The following is an 11,214-nucleotide window of genomic DNA, read 5'->3' on the forward strand; positions in this document are numbered from 1 at the left end:
CAGAGAGAGAGGCAGACAACCATCTACACTCACATTCACACCTATGGCTCATTTAGAATGTAACCCAGTCATGTCTTTGAAGCGTGAGAGGAAGGTGGAGGACCTGGAGAGAACTCATGCAGGTTCAGGGAGAAGCTGTGCACTCACTCCACACAGAAAGGCCCCAGCTGTGAGGCAGCAGTGCTAAACACTGCACCACAGTGCTGCCCTAGTTTCATTTCAGTTAACCAGTTTATTTTTAGTAATTATATTAAATTTATTTCATGCTAGTCAGAGGAGATCATTTGTTAATACAGAAAGCTGAGGACTAAGGCAACACACTGGGTTTAAAAGCAGCAAGGAATTAGGAAATGGGTCAGCCTGTGTCTACATGAATGAAGTGATCGTGTAATTGTGCACATGCATAAAAGAAGCATACATTCTGGGGAAAGCTTTTTTTTTTTAACCTTATTTTTGTCCAAAATAAATCAGAAATGCAAAAAAAAAAAAAAAAAAAAAAAAAAAATTGGTTCATTTAAAAAAATTTTTAATTTCATTTCAGCTTTTAATGTCTTGTGACCACTAAAAAGAATGCTCAGGTTCTCTCACCATTCATTTAGGTAGGGCCTTCAACAGAACTGCCCAAAGGCACAGTTGTTCCAGAAGGACTTTAATTGTGCTGCTTCCCAGCTTTGGACACTTGATGGGACAGAGTCACGACACATGAAAGTGGCATATGTTCTCCCTCATCCTCCTAGCTTAGTTTTATTCCTTATTTGTCAGGGCTCAGGCACAAAAACACTGATCTCATGAGAGATGTCTTGTGCCAGATTTAGCTGCTAGCTAATTTCCATGTGCAGGCCCTGAGTAGGTGCACAAAATGAAAATCCAACTTAAGCCTCCTGCAACCATGCAATAACTGGGCTACAGCTGATTTTTCTAGTATCTCTGCTTATGGATTTCCACCCAAAGTCAAAATCTTCTCTTATTCTATAGCCAAGTTGCCCAGATTTGCATATAGAAGACTTATACTACTACTTTATGCCACTGAGAAGCAGGTGACTTGTTGCCCTGCCACTCAAAATCATGAACTGTACTAGTGCAATTCAAAAAAGCTGAACATTGTGCCAGGCTGTTGAACATGTTTCTTTCTGCTATAATGTGCTGCAAAACTTTTGGGGCTAGTCTTCAGTGACTGGCACTGGCCCTCATGTTGAGCTCTGGAGGTTGCCGCTTGCACAGAATGGAATGTGATGGTACCAGAAAGCACTGCCGCTCATATAGACAATCAACGGGAGATGAGAGATCCTGTCTACATGAACCATAACTCGCTTTAAAGTAAATTTCCAGAAGCATTTTCTGCAGCGCTGCCTCCACACCTCATTAAAATGTTCCATCGTCCCCCCAAAACCCCATTTTTTTGTTTTTGGCAGTTTTACTACTGCGGTATACACTGTCTATTTTCTACAGAGCTGTGGTTTGACCTGTTACATGAGAGGAGACCCACAGCACTTTTGACAGTTTGGTTTCCTGTCCTAAAACTGCCCCTGTGATGGAAAAAAGTCACTCAAAAAATCCATATACCGCACATGCAAAAAACAGTCTGATCACAAAATACAGATAAAAGGAGCACGATATTCATCTAATACCGCCGTGTTTTTTTTTTTTTCTTCAGTGACCCGACCAATCTGGCAACAGGTGGTTTGTCTTTATGTGATCCAGAAAGCTATTAAGATCTTAAATGCTTTATTAAAGATTGTTTGTGTTTCTAATCCGCCCCTCATTGATGTGAAAGCTGAAATACTCCAAGTCTTAATTCACTTATAACCTTTGTCGGGTCAGTATAATCAGAAAATGCTGTTTGCATGAGTTTCTTATTCAGGGTGTTGCCTTTAATGAAATTAATACTGGAAATATTACAGTCCATGTAAATGTTATGTCTGTGTACAGCTGCCAAATAAAAGGGCTGACTTTTGGCCAGGTTTTTGTCATGTCCAAGACAGGCAATGGGAAGTCATAAAATAAGCACAGCAGATGATGTATTACATGTAGAAAAGCTTTGAAAGGGCAAATAGAGCCTCGGTCTGACAATGAGATCATAAAAAAATAAAATACTTAGAAGAGAAATGTTTTGGGTCTTTGGCCTGCCATGTTCCGTTATTAAACACATGTCCTCCTGATCTCACAGCTGTGCAGGTCATTAGCAAACAGTTGCACGGGAACCGCAGGCCCTGCCAAAACCTCCGCTGCAAGTCCTGCTGTACATCTCGGGGTCACGGCAGGCCTGTGGGCCCGGATCCATCGGAGGTCTGAGACTTAAATGAGAAACTCAAACATAAGTGCCGCTGCTGATGACAGATCCCCGAGGCTGGAAAGGATCATGGCTGCTGATTCGTGACCTGACGTCTGAACAGTAGGAAGTCAACAACACGCAGTGGCACTCTCATACCAAGGTCAGCCAAGCCTGTGAGGTAGAGCTGTAGGACTTGAGAATTGGACACACACGTTTTACTGCTGTGGGACTTTAATTCCATCGGACCTGACCATCTGCAAAAATTACATAACCTGAGACTCGAAAGTTAAAACATCCCAAGAAAAATGTGACCTGGTAAAATCCTAAAAACAATAAACAAGTGTCTGCAGTGACTGTGTGTAAGGCTCAAAGTGTGTCGTGTCTGCAGCATGCTGGAGTAAAGGTAATGACAGGAAAGTTTTAGGATTAATGAGCTTTTGCGTCAGTGGACCGCTCAAGTTTTCTGGTGCTGCTGCTTTTTGCTCATGACTGCAGGTTCCAGCAAACATCATCAGTACAAGCCTGCAAAACATAACAGTTGTTACTGCGTTACTATGAGGCAAACGTGTGAAGGTTACTGTGCTTGTTCAAATATTGTGTACTCACTATAAATACAGGATTTTACATGTAAATGTCACCAACCGACACACTTTAGTGTTATTGCATGCTGACTGATATGACCCAATATATGTATATATATATATATATATATATATATATATATATATATATATATTATATATATATATATATATATATATATATATATATATATATATATATAGATATATATATATATATATATACATACATTATATATAGTTGTGACATGTAACCACAAAACTGTATATTAAAGATGGACACTGCAACCTTGACATACCTCAGATGTCCCCAGTCATCAAGCATTTTAAATGAAATACTGAATATTTTTGAACTGGATAAAATGAATTGGAAAAATGGTGACTATAGGATCAGATTAATGGCCAGGAATATCCAGTTGATCCCTAGCTGTGGTCCAGGATGAATGCCTACAGTAGCTGACTAAAATGTTCACAGTGACACCGTCAGCAAGCTGATCCCTGAAGGTTAAAACTTCAGCAACTCTCACACTTGATGCAGGTTTAAACACCAACTTTGTGAGACCACCAGGATCCAATTTGTGAGTTATGTCAGTGTTACCTAACACACTGATACGCTACAAGGTCACTGTGTGTGGAAAGAATTTTTTTGGCATCTTCAGCCACCAAACCCTTTTTCTCTAAAAGCTAATGTTTAAAATTGATTTTTTTTTTTTTTTTTTTACTGTTGCTCCTTCCATCCATTTTCTTCTGCTTCTCCACTTCAGAGTTGCAGGAGGGCTGGAGCCTATCTCAGCTGTCACAGGGTGCATCCTGGACAGCTCACCAATCTCTCACTAACACATAGAGACAGACAACTATTCACATCTATGGCCAATTTAGAATCACCAATTAACCTAACCTAAATGTGTCTTAGGACTGTGGTCTGTGGGAAGAAGCCAGAGTACCTGGAAAGAACCCGAGCAGACAAAGCACGCAAACTCCACACAAACTGGATTTGAACCCAGGACCTTCTTCCTGTGAGTTGACAACGCTTACTACCCGCTTTAGCTCACACAAATTTTCCAGTGTGCGTTACTCTGCACGTGTGCATCATCATATTAAGGTGACCAAAATATAAGAGCAAAGAAAAATGAACGCTGCTGCATGTTAATCTGTGTGTTGCCAAAACACACAGATGGGTTTATCAGCAGATGCCAGCATGCTGTATCTTTCAACATCCTGCCCACAGCATCTTTCTTTTGAATGCAAAGAGCTACAACAGAAAGGCTTACAATAGAAACAGCCCACTCCTGCTGCTGTTGGGTAAACTACAGACATTAAAAACATGAATGGGATTTTAACAAATTTCCTAGAAAAGCACTAAAGAAAATATGTCTGTTCAGGGGTCAAAACATCTTTGACTTCATCTGTATCTCATTGCTCTGTGTGCTTAATATCAACTGCTTGGATGTACAGTAATGTAGCAAATGCAAATTGCTTCTTTCTGTTGCTTTGTGTGAATTCTGTTCCTTCATGTGCATTACTTTTAATTTTTGCTGCTATTTAGACGTCTGACAGTAACTCCATTGGTTGAAAACCCCATTTAAATGACTGCAGTCATCACCTTGGATTCAGGAGTAACAGTTCAGTTTTCATCCCAGCCATAGAACACTGGATCCAGCTCTTCACCCTCACTCACTGTATAAATAAAACTGAAAGAAATGAGTGGAAAAGTCAGATTTCTACCTGGGTGTGTTAGACTTCACTACTGTCTGCACAATTGTCTAAAAGGATGTCACACTGTAGCCAAATGCCAAGACGACCTCAGATCTCCTACAGCTACGTGAATGGGATGCAGCTCAGACCGATACAAAATTGCCAGTCTGCTAAAATCCATTCTAAAATGGACAGGGAGCCAATGAAGGGATGATGGAACTGGGATAATGCGTTCATGTTTTTCAGTACCAGTTAAATACGAGCTGCCCCATTCTGGACTAACTGCAGGCGGTGCACAGATGATTGTTCTATACAAAAGTAAGGGGTATTACAGTACTCCAGGCAGGAAGTGATAAAAGCATGAATAACTTTTTCCAGGTCCTTTTGTGGGAGCTACAGATTTATCTTGGCAATGACTCTGATTTGATTAAAACTAACTTTAGTGACAGCCCTTCTGTTTGACCCATTAAAAAATATATATATATATATATATTTAAATATCAAAAGTTACACCCAGATTTTTAACAGCAGCATGACAGTGTGCCCGAAGAGTTGCTTGTAGGTCAAATTTAATAATTTTAATTTTATAATCGCAGTCTTGCTTTCATCAAGATTTAGGAAATTGATCCTCATCTAGGACTTATTGCCACTAATACTATTAAGCAGAGGCTTCTATGGATCTCTGCTGTTCTGTCTGATGGGAGTATACGCCTGGATGTCGTCACCGAAGCAGTAGAAAGCTATGTTTTCTAAAAACAGACCCTAGATGCAACACACACACAATGAAAAAAGAATTGGGCCCAGGATGGACCCTTGAGGTACTCCGCAAGTGAGGAGAGCAATTATAGTGGAACAATTTCCTAAATGTACAGAGAAACTTCTATTGGTCCCTATGATTTGAACCAAGTCAGATCCGTGCCTTTGATTCTGACTTCATGTGTGGTGCAGAGAGGTGAACCTGGAGGTGGAGCTATCAATTGACTGGTTGATCAGGGCAGCATGGTGGTGGAATGGAAGCTAACTCCAAAGACATGTATGTTATGTTGATCACATCCATGGCCAATTTAGGTGATTCTAAGTTGGCCATGGATGTGAGATACATAAAGTGCTTGATAAAATGTATGGAATCAAGTGTTCTATGAATGCACAGCTAAAATGTGACTTGTAGTTTAAAGTACTTTGATTGGTCAGTAAGACTAGAAAAGTATATGTAAGCATTACAGTGAAGCCCTGTGTGTGTGAGCAGTGACTGTAAGGATGAGATCACAGATGTAAGTGGCATAAATTAGTTTCCTCTAAAAGGTGCCTGGGCTCAGCCCAGATAGGGTGAGGTGCTCGGTCAGTATGGAAGAGCTCAGAGTAGAGCCATTATTCTTGCACATCAAAAGGAGCTGAATGAGATGTTTTGGGCATCTGACTCCTGGAATTCCTCCTGGACGCCTCCTAGGTGACGTGATTTAGGCATGTCTTCCTCTGAGGAGATTCCGAAGCTGACCAGGACATGCTGAGGTTATTATGGCTCTCGGCTGGCTGTTGAATGCTTCTCCTGGAAGAACTGAAGGAGGTGGCCAGGAAGAAGGAGGTCTGGGCATGTCTATTTGGACTGCTGCCCCTATGCATGACCCAGATGTGCAGCAGAAAATGGATGGAGCAAGTCACTGAAAATATTAATGTGTCTTGTCCTTATAACTAGAGAAATGAAATGAAATGTTTAGAAATTCCAGATTACAAATTTAGTCCTTGTATTCAGTGAGTCATTGCTGAAAATATTCAGGGAAACGTTCGAAATCCAGAAATGCAACATATATGAAAAACAAAACAAAACAAAACATACAACACAGGAAAAAAAACATGCATATACTAGCCAATAACAATAATACAATATGGAATATTTCCTTTGCAATAGTCCCACCAATAAAATAAGGGCTCTACATCATTACAACCTGTAATATTCTTGATTATATTCACATTTTTGTATTTTAGTTTCATGACCTAATTTTCTCCATCAATTACCTTTGAAAAACAAGTTGCATGATAACAATTTGACGAGTATGTCAATATTATCTGTTAATTATCGTTGTATTTGCACTATTGCCAACATACAGCAAAGTCCGCCTGTGTGCGCGTGTGTGTCTGTGCTGCCTTGAAGCATTCTTTCCAGTCAATACTGAACTCGATCCCCATCTCCAGAAATTCTGCACCCCCGAGGGCGATAGTTATTCATCTTCTGCTGTTTTTCCCCGTGTTTTCACGAGGTGCACAGTCGGATTTGGTGACCGTTCAGAGGGGTCCGACTGAACCAGACCACACGTAGCCCCAGACTATGTTGATACAGTTGCCTACCCCGAGGCTTGTCAACAACCCCTGAAGAGAGGGGCCAGAGAAATGGATTAGGCCCCTGGCACTGACCTTCTTCCCTCCTCACCACCACCGAGACCGAAAAGGTCGCCGCCCTCGCAGCTGAGCTCCGAGTCTACTCGCAGTCCTGCTGGTCATATCTTACTGGCCTGTATTCCCCAAACGGACGATGATTATTCACCTGCTGCATAGGCGCCCATTTGATTTGATGTCACCCCTGAATGTCTTGCTGGAAGTGTCCCATGCATGTGAGCAAACCAGTCATGGGGAACATCACCTGAAATCTTGAGGATGTTGACATTTTGCCTTGTTGCCATCGAGTAGACTTTACATCATAAGTGTGTTGAAATAAAGGACCAAATCCAAGTATATCTGGGCAGATGCCATGAAACCGTCTCACCAATCACACAGATTTGCACAACACACAAGACCACCCTACAGCAGAGGAAGCACTGTAGATCTCTCACACATGAAGGAAAATCTGAGTCATTGCTAACTTCCAATAAATCAGTTTGAATCAGAGCACAGTCCAAGCACATTCCTGCTGTTATAGTGAAGAATTTAACACAATTTCTAAGTGAATATACACTATTAAATAAAGCTACCCTGATGCCTGACTTAAACAATGAGAACAGAAAAAAATGTTTTGATGACAAACTTAAAAACTGTGGCAGCGATTCAAAAGTACTCTGTGCATCTGGCTACACATGGACTGCAGCTTGAGGTCCAAACAACATGTCAAGTCAAAGCTACTGGGAGTTAAAGTCATCATGTCTCCTCACAGCCTGATTCCACTATTAAATAAATCTAATATGGGATCTGGCTGCTGTAACTCAGTGCTGTCCCAGACATCTTTCCGCTTTAAAAGACAAAACAGACCTGCAAAGGGTGCTTGAACCAGAACATAAGTGTGGAATCACCTACACATGACTGAAAGCCCTTTGCTGCCTTAGTTACATTAGAAAGACGAACTCTGGTCGGAAAATAAAAGTGCCAAAAACTGCACTTTGTCTGTTGGCCACTTGAGGCTGCACCAAAAGTGAATCAGTCCTCATAATGCCCAGCATTAAAAAGCATTTGTAGAGTGAGGTTCCAGAAATAAAAATCACATTCATTTTCTCCACAGAGATTTTGATTACAAGCTATCCGAACTAGACTCACTACGTGCAGCGGGACTGTGAAATAATGGTGTGTGCTTCTCTAGAAACCACAAGGCTGCATGATACCAACCTTGTTTTAACAAATACTTGCAATACTGTGGAAAAGAACTACTGGAATGAGTAGTTCCTTCACTGTTGAAAGTACATAGCCTTGTAGTTTGTTCTGATCCAGATCAAACAGTTTTACGGTCATCATGCACCTTGTAGCTGGTTGCTTTGCTTCAAGGCTTAAAAGCTATTTATATAAGGAGTTCCTGAAGCATCAGTGGAGAAAATAAACAGGAAATTCACTTCCTGAAGCAGAGCCCTTAATAAAGTGGGTGGTCCCTTTTCAGCTCTTTACCGTCTATAGCTAAAAATATCCAGATTTACAGCTGAAATGAGCACATTTACAGCCAATAGTAAAAGAAGAGTCTACTGTTCATCTGCTCCACGTAGCACATTTTATTTGAAGCCATTTTTTTTTTTTTTTAGTACAAAATTGGTTTTCCATTTCTTATGGCTGTGAATTATGAATACCCATTGTTAGCCAAGCTGGCACTAGCTTTAGCTGTGCAATTCTACAGCTCGCTCTGCTACCCTCATGTAATTATTGCTACATGTTGATAAATAAATAAATAAATTAATACATAAATGAATAAAATATAATAAATAAATAGACATTGCCTTTTTGTTGATGGCCAAAATTCCCAAACTTAAGTTTTCAAAACCACAGCCTAAAAAAACAGTGTTATTAAAGTGTAGGGTTAAATAGTTAAATCTATTTGAATTCAAATGTTGATTTTTTTTTTTTTTTCTAAAAATCAGCGTGAGATTTGAAATGTTTCAGCCAGTGTTCACATTTCCACCACAGCCTAATCAAAGCTGTAATTTAAATTCTCAGCTCTGCCAAGTTTAACACAACAGAAATGAAGCGCAGGGACGTCCAGCGTTCGAAAAAAAATAACAATTCCACTACTTTAAGATGTAGAAATCCTCGATTTCTGTGAACAAACAAACGACTCTGGTTATGCCAGTTTGGAGAGTTTGTGTTATCTTGAATTTACAGCATAAAATAACCTGTGTTGGTTTCTGAAGTCAGGTCAGTTTGATTTCCAGGCCAACAGCTCAAACCACAAGTTCTTCTCGAGGTGTTTTTATAGTCTGTACAGTGAATACCATCATCTTCAACCCTCGATTTCAATAATGAACACTCCCCCGACAAAATGAAGGTTTTGGTATTGGAACAATTTCCACATCAAACCTGCTGCCTTTGCTTTTCTTTCCACTAATTATCTCCATTACACTGTATTAGGATGACAAATGGAGACAAATATACTCAAACTGTTATGAGCCTGAGCTATTCTCGGCATATTATTTAACTTTCAAAATAAAAGCCAAACTATTCCCCACCACAGTGCTGTTTTCATTCACTCCTCGCTGTTAAGCTAGGAGTTGAAAAGGAGCCACATGCACCTATTAAATACTCAAAGCAAATCTAGTGAGTTTCTCTGAGAGACACGGACCCTCTGTAATGATTTTGTAACACCATGGAGATCACATGTCACTGTTACTACAGTTGTTGCTCTGTTTATTTGTGTTGCTCCTCTCCTCCACGTCTTTGTTTTCTTTCCCTCTGCTGTTAAAGGTCGCAAGTTGATTTCCTATTTCTATCTGGAAAACAAGGGCAGCTTTTTCCACTCGGCCACTGCTGTGTGTCGTTAACTGTGCACGCGGACAACGTGAATCATGTTTTTGATAACACCAAGCCGCTTCATTGAAGTCAATCCTGCTACCCCCTCAACTTATTGAAAACAGCACCTTGGGTAAGGCGAGGGGACAACTGCATTTGCTGGTCTGTCGCACAGTCTGAGATAGTCTGTGAACTATTGATTAATAAAATTAATAACTTTATTAACCTTGGACTTTCTGTTAGTGTTAAATTCTCTTTACAAACTCAAAGGCCTCAGCATGCTTGCACTGCAGCATCTAAACATTTATAACTGATCCAGAAGTCTACAGTGAAAACCCTGCTGTCAGATTCCACCTGATGCATCATATTGCTTTGCTATCGTTTCTCTAATAGCTCTGCACTAATTTACATGCACATATAAAATAAAAAATAAAAAGATTGAAAAAAAAATACAGAGTTGAGGTGAAACTTTAGAAAGAAAATGCAGCACAATGCAGTGGAAGCACTGGGATTTGGGGAATATGTTGCACCTGAGATATTTTACCTGAAATACTAAAATAGAAACACTCAGAAGCCGAGATGGTGAGGAAACAAGACCCACAGCTAATCAGAAACCCAAATAATGTAGTGACCACATAAACAGCCTGACAGCATGTGTGAATGAATATGCAAGGTGATCTGACAGCAAGTATTCCCAGATGGAGATTCCTTGTGCAGGCGGAAAAATTCCTGTTCCAGTGAGTTTAGTCATAAATTTAGGTCTGAGCTAACAGTCTAGTAAGGCGGGGGTGTCAAAATCTGGGATATTTCTACAGTAAAAATAAATCACTGTGTACACCTATGGTAATGCTGTGCATCACATATTTACTGTACAACAAGCACACTTTTAGATGGAAGCGAGTACTTAGAAAGCGAAACAAATGTTTGGACAAACAATGATTGACAGAGAATCTGTTTGAACTTTGAACTGAAAAGCAAATCAATAGCTGGGCAGCACTGACCATTTCCAAGCTGACCAGTAAAAATATCAGTGATTATATTGACTGAAATATACTGAAATTTTTGGAGGAGGATGACCGCTGATTTGATGTACTCTTTTTCTTTTTTTTTATTTAAAGAATAGTCTTCCTCTGCAAAAGCTTTCTCACAATAACTATCTTTATTTCCTCGAAGAATGCTTCTTCATACTTGTTAACAAGTCTTTTATTTTAATGTTGCTGTAATCACCTGTACTTTTGCCTTGATTCGCCACAGTTAATGCAAATGAGAAAGGCCAAATTATTCATTATTTATATTCATGTGTGAGGCGGCTGTGGCTCAGGATGTAAAGTGGGTTGTCTACCTACTGGAAGGTCAGTGACTCGATCCCTGACTCCACCAACCTACATGTTGAGGTGTCCTTGGGCAACATACTGAACTCTGAATTGCCTCCGATGCATTCATGAGAGTGTGAGTGTGTGAATGTATGGTTCAGAG

The sequence above is a fragment of the Archocentrus centrarchus genome, chromosome 19 (genome assembly GCF_007364275.1).
Source record: "Archocentrus centrarchus isolate MPI-CPG fArcCen1 chromosome 19, fArcCen1, whole genome shotgun sequence".
Classification (NCBI taxonomy): domain Eukaryota; kingdom Metazoa; phylum Chordata; class Actinopteri; order Cichliformes; family Cichlidae; genus Archocentrus; species Archocentrus centrarchus.